General features: G+C 37.1%; 1 pseudogene; it reads left to right on the plus strand.

Moving 5' to 3' along the window:
• The first annotated feature begins 2,286 nt into the window (after positions 1–2,286).
• On the plus strand, positions 2,287–4,100 carry LOC143620400 (low affinity inorganic phosphate transporter 4 pseudogene; annotated as a pseudogene).
• Positions 4,101–5,925: the final 1,825 nt, after the last annotated feature.

The following is a 5,925-nucleotide window of genomic DNA, read 5'->3' on the forward strand; positions in this document are numbered from 1 at the left end:
CAACCACATCCCTTACCTTCTCCCGTCGTAGCACCACCAGACACCCGCCGTCAGGCGATGAGACGAAAATGGTACACCGTAGCCACTTCGACAGGTGCCCGGTCTTGAGAGAGGAACAACCGGTATGGTGGAAGAGTAACCGATACGATAGATAGAGAGAGAATGGTATAATAGATGTGAAAATGGAATGAAAAGGTGTGAAATAGTAGCGGTGGTAAGGAAGTGGAAATGAAAGATTAAAGCATGAGATGTACACGCAAAACGTACTTACAACAGCAGCCTAATTTACAATGAACAGTGACTATGTGAGTTAGATAAGAGTTGCAAAATATAATATCCAAGATATATATTAGAAAATAGATTTGTTTAAATATGTTATTTATCTCAATATTTTGGATGTTTGTATGTTTATAACGAATTATGATTCCCTCCTGTATTTAAAGGGGTTTCATAACTAATAACATTCAACTTTTGGTAACATAACCTTCTTTTAAGAAAATGAGGATTCAATAGATAATAATGTTACATAGGTTGAATAGGGTACGTATCAAACGTAAAGCATGAAGCCAAATGAAATGAAAACTATATGTGAAGCCAATTGTACAATCAAGATATGCATATTTGAAAGGAACAAGATCTTGTGAGGTGATAAGTTTTTGTCGTAACATCTATTATTTGTACATTAACAGTAAATTGTTTTGGCCTATTAACTTTGATAAAGAAGCATTTGCCATCGTTATTTACATTTTTACTTTTTGACTCAACTTTGATAATTAAACTTTTATTAAGATACTTTTACCATTAATATAGTCGAAAAGATGCCAATCAACTTCCCGCTAACATGCCACACAAGTTTCACATAGATATACCTATTGACCCCTCAATGTTTGTTTCACGTATTTACTTTTTGACCGCTCAATTTTGGTAATAAAACGTTTGTCATGCATATTTACATTTTGGTCATTCAAATTTGGTAATGAAACTTTTGCGACAAAATTTTTACCTTAAAAGATTGAATAGATATTGACCAACTTCTGTCATTTCGTAATGAAACTTCTGTAATGCATTAATTAACCCGCTCCATTGTCACGGGTGGGTACAATTGTGAAAAATTATAATTATGAATTTTGTAATTTTATAAAGAATACAAACACAAATACAATTGTCATTTAACGCGTGGGTATATATAAGCCCACGGTTCTATTCTATACTAACTTAAATACAAAATTTGAATCCAAAACAAATAAGTTTAAATAAAATAAGACTAACTTATATAATAATAATAATAATAAAGTAATTATTATATTAAATATTCTTCATGATCTAGGACCCTTCAATCTGGTTTAGTGTTGAACACGTTTAACATTGTATACATGCATGTTTCTTTAAAGTTTAGGACCTTTCGTTCCTTGTAGTATGTGAGTCCGCTTTTGTGATTGGAAGCATCTATGGTGTTGGTGTATTGGTCGATAGTAGATAAAAGCGCTATAACTATTAAATGAAATTACAAGTAATAATATAAAACATAAAATGATAGCTGAAAATTCATGTTCAACACAGGTTTTTTAATACATATTACATGTCTCCCAAGCGAATCTGTTTGTTTCCCATGATACAACACTCTAAACATAACAACGTAACTTTTCAGTGGTTATGTTTTGGCGTGCCAAACCGAGTCACCACACTGAACTGAACACACGTAAATGTTCTTTTGGTTACATACGACAAGAATTTTCGAGTTTCTTTCTTGGTTGCTGGTGCTATGCTCATCACAACCTTTTTCCAATACCCTTTTGGTGTTCATTTCGCCAATAACTATTAAATGCAAGTTTTTAAATCAAATATCCTGAACTTTCTGAAGAAGCAAATAAATTGATTCGGGAAATCTAATTTCTTGTTCAAAGTTTAGTTTGTGCATTTTGTTAACACTTTCTAAAATTTGTTTGTGTGACTTGATTCTCATTGGTATTCGTTCGATGTTTACCATCATGATCAGGTTTTGAATTTGAACTTATTATGAGAAGAAGAAAACAATTATGAATTTTGTCATTTTCTAAAAGAATACAGATCGATATTTGTTGCAATATTAGATAATAGAATTTTTGTTTTCATGTGACAATTATATATGCCAACATGACTAGTAATCGGCAGCTCATTTCGAAAATTACAACGTTGGATAACATCTAAAGAACATAACAAATATAAATATTATTGATGTAGCTTATAAGAAGGCTTAATTATTTTCTCACATGATACACTCTCATGCACCGATTATATAATATATATCCTAGATCTTTACGTTTTTTTATCATGGATATTCTTCACCAATCCAAAGCACTCCCTAGGTTGATACGCTCTTTACCAACTCATCTTGTCTTTTGTTGTCTATATATCGATGCATTAACAATATATCAATAGCAAAACAAGAAGAAGCTTTTGCTTTCAATCTTGAAGACACTAAGGCCTATGGACTCCAATAAGTTATCAGTACTTGAAGCCCTTGATTCGGCTCAAACACAATGGTACCACGCCAAAGCGATCGTCATCGCAGGAATGGGTTTCTTCACCGACGCGTACGATCTCTTTTGTATCTCAACCGTGTCAAAGCTCTTGGGTCGCCTTTACTACCCAGAGCATGACCCCAAAGGGCCTGGAAAACTCCCAACTAACATCAACAACGCGGTCATCGGGGTAGCGCTTGTTGGAACGCTATCCGGACAGCTGGTGTTCGGATGGCTTGGCGATAAACTTGGCCGAAAGAAGGTGTATGGTATAACCTTGATTCTCATGACACTTTGTGCCATCTGCTCCGGGTTGTCCTTTGGGTACACCCCGAAAGCAGTGATTGGCACACTTTGTTTTTTTCGGTTTTGGTTAGGGTTTGGGATCGGCGGAGACTACCCTCTCTCCGCCACCATCATGTCTGAGTACGCGAATAAGAAAACGCGTGGGGCGTTTATTGCGGCAGTGTTTGCTATGCAAGGAATGGGGATTATTTTTGCCGGTCTAGTATCTATGATCATCTCTCATGTGTTGTTACAAGCAAATCCGGCTCCGTCATGGAAGGAAAACCACGTGCTTTCGGTGCAGCCGAATGCGGATTACGCATGGCGAATCGTCCTCATGCTTGGAGCTCTCCCGGCTATCTTGACATATTATTGGCGTTTGAAGATGCCAGAAACCGGAAGGTACACCGCGGTCATAGAAGGAAACGCGAAGCAAGCCACGGCGGATATGGGACGGGTTTTGGATATTGAGATCCAGGCGGAGCAAGAGAAACTCGCAATGTTTAAGTCGAAAAACAACTATTCTTTGTGGTCTCGCGAGTTCGTTGAGAGACATGGGCTTCACTTGATAGGAACAACGACCACTTGGTTCTTGTTGGACGTTGCATTCTATAGTCAAAACTTGACTCAAAAAGACATCTTTCCCGTGATGGGTTTGACCCAAAAACCTCAAGAAGTCAACGCGTTAAGAGAGATGTTCGAGATCTCTCGTGCTATGTTCGTGATCGCCATGTTCGGTACGTTTCCGGGATACTGGTTCACGGTGGCGTTTATCGAGAAACTCGGTCGGTACAAAATACAACTCATGGGATTCATGATGATGACAATATTCATGTTCATAATTGGAGTGAAGTATGATTCTCTCAAGACACATGAGAACCGATGGGTGTTTGCGGGTCTCTACGGATTAACGTTCTTCTTTGCGAATTTCGGGCCGAATAGCACGACTTTTGTTTTACCCGCGGAGTTGTTTCCGACGAGGCTGAGGTCGACGTGTCATGCAATAAGCGCGGCCTCAGGGAAGGCGGGAGCGATGGTGAGTGCGTTCGGGATTCAAAGTTACACTCTGGATAGTAATCCTAAAAAGATCAAGAAAGCGATGATAATATTGGCGGTGACGAATTTGTTAGGGTTCTTCTTTTCGTTTCTGGTGACAGAGACGAAAGGGCGGTCGTTGGAGGAGATTTCGGGCGAAGATGGAAGCAAAGACAAGGCGGAATATCAGGCGGAGATGAGTAATAGAGATCATCGTCAAGATAGTGAAGTACAAGAAACTTGAGACCACTTATGTTAATCTTATGCTGTTGGTGCATGCATACCACATGAAAAATCTTATCTAAATAATTGTTTGCCGTTTGGCATGCAAAATAAGTAATAAATATACAAAGCATAATTTGTTTTGAAACTTCAACTGAGTCATTTCAACAAAGTAACATATATAGCATACAAAGAAATCAATAAGTTTGCAAAGCAAAAAACAAACTAATTAGGAAAAAATGGTTTTTGTAAATGTCTATTAATAAAGCAAAATGGAATTAATTAAGCATGTTTGAATAACATGTATACTAGATTGATTTCATGTACATGATGTATTCTGATTCTCTTGGCCAAATGTTGAAGCCACCCGTATATCATACAGACCGGCATTCCCATTTAAGACCGTCGCTATGAGACCAGACTGGTTATCATACACATACATCTGTTTAAGTTTTATGGATTGTGTGACCTATATGGTTAATTTTTAAGTTATCCTAGTTTGACTTATGTATGCTTATAATTTACCAACTGTGGAGCCTACCAAGTGTGTTGGTATCGTAACTATAGTATGAGAGGTAGCCAAAGTTAACGAGTTAAATGGTGAACTAGTGATACAATCGATTTTTTTTCTTTTGTTAAGTACAAGAACATCCAAGTAAACTTTCCGCAACCTGGTTCCTTTATCCATTAATCTCGTACATTATCCATGGATCTTTAATAACTACAAACCAAGTGAAATTTTTGTGACATCTACAGACTTGATGATACTAAGTCCATAGATCTCATACCATTATATTTTCCCCACCATTCGTGTATCGTTTGTGAGTTAGTAGATCGCAATTTGTTTATCCAAAGATCTCTTAGCATATATATCAAGTTACACCATCTGCTAACCATTCCATACTTGGTCAAACATTCACGGATTCGATAATTGGGGACTCCACTTAGACAATTTCTCATCATGTACGGATCGATTTATATATGGATTCATCATATATATATTGACTTGTACTTAGGGCTGTCAATTCTTGACACGACCCGAAACCCAACCCGAACCCGACACGAAAAAAAACTGGTCTTGGGTCGGCTAACACGACCCGTTTAAAAAATGGGCCGGGTTCGGGTTGACCTGTTTTCTAACCAGGCCAGGTTCGGGTTGACCTGTATAAAAACAGGTTGACCCATTAACCTGTTTAATTTTAGATATTTTAAAATTAAATTTATATTCCCTCTTTAGTTTTAAATTGGTTGAAGAATTTAATTATTATTCATTCCCCATATTACCCTTTTAGGTCTCCTCTTAAATTCTATTTTTTCGTGAACGACACTTTTAAGTTCTCAACCAAAATTTCATTACCCAAGACGCATTTCTTCTATCAATTCACCAATATGCATGAACATATCGACAAATCCATCTATATCTAAATCGACTCATGCTTAAATTTCATTTGAATTTTGCAACATATGGTTTGATTTTATTATAATTTGTATGTCTGATTATATAAATTAACTTGTTTAAAAAATATGGGTTAAACAAGTCGTGTTCGGGTCGACCCGAATTTATGTGTGTGCGGGTTTGGGTTGACATATTTGACACGAATAATAATATGGGTCGGGTTCGGGTTGCACATTTCAACCCGTCAACTTGCCAACCCGCAACCCGTTAACCCGCCAACCTGTCAACCCGACACTTTTGACACCCCTACTTGTACTATCTTCTACGAAATTTTTACTTAGGAGACTATTCAACACGTCTCACCTATAGATCAACTTAACATATGCGGATTTGATATGTCATCTACAGACTTCACCCTTAGCCGTATATACACTACTTACGGATCAATGTCATGTCAAGTACTAGCTGGATATACTTAACCAACCA

The sequence above is a fragment of the Bidens hawaiensis genome, unplaced genomic scaffold (genome assembly GCF_021521415.1).
Source record: "Bidens hawaiensis isolate Kalapana, Puna unplaced genomic scaffold, B.hawaiensis_p1.1 tig00002553_1, whole genome shotgun sequence".
Taxonomy (NCBI): domain Eukaryota; kingdom Viridiplantae; phylum Streptophyta; class Magnoliopsida; order Asterales; family Asteraceae; genus Bidens; species Bidens hawaiensis.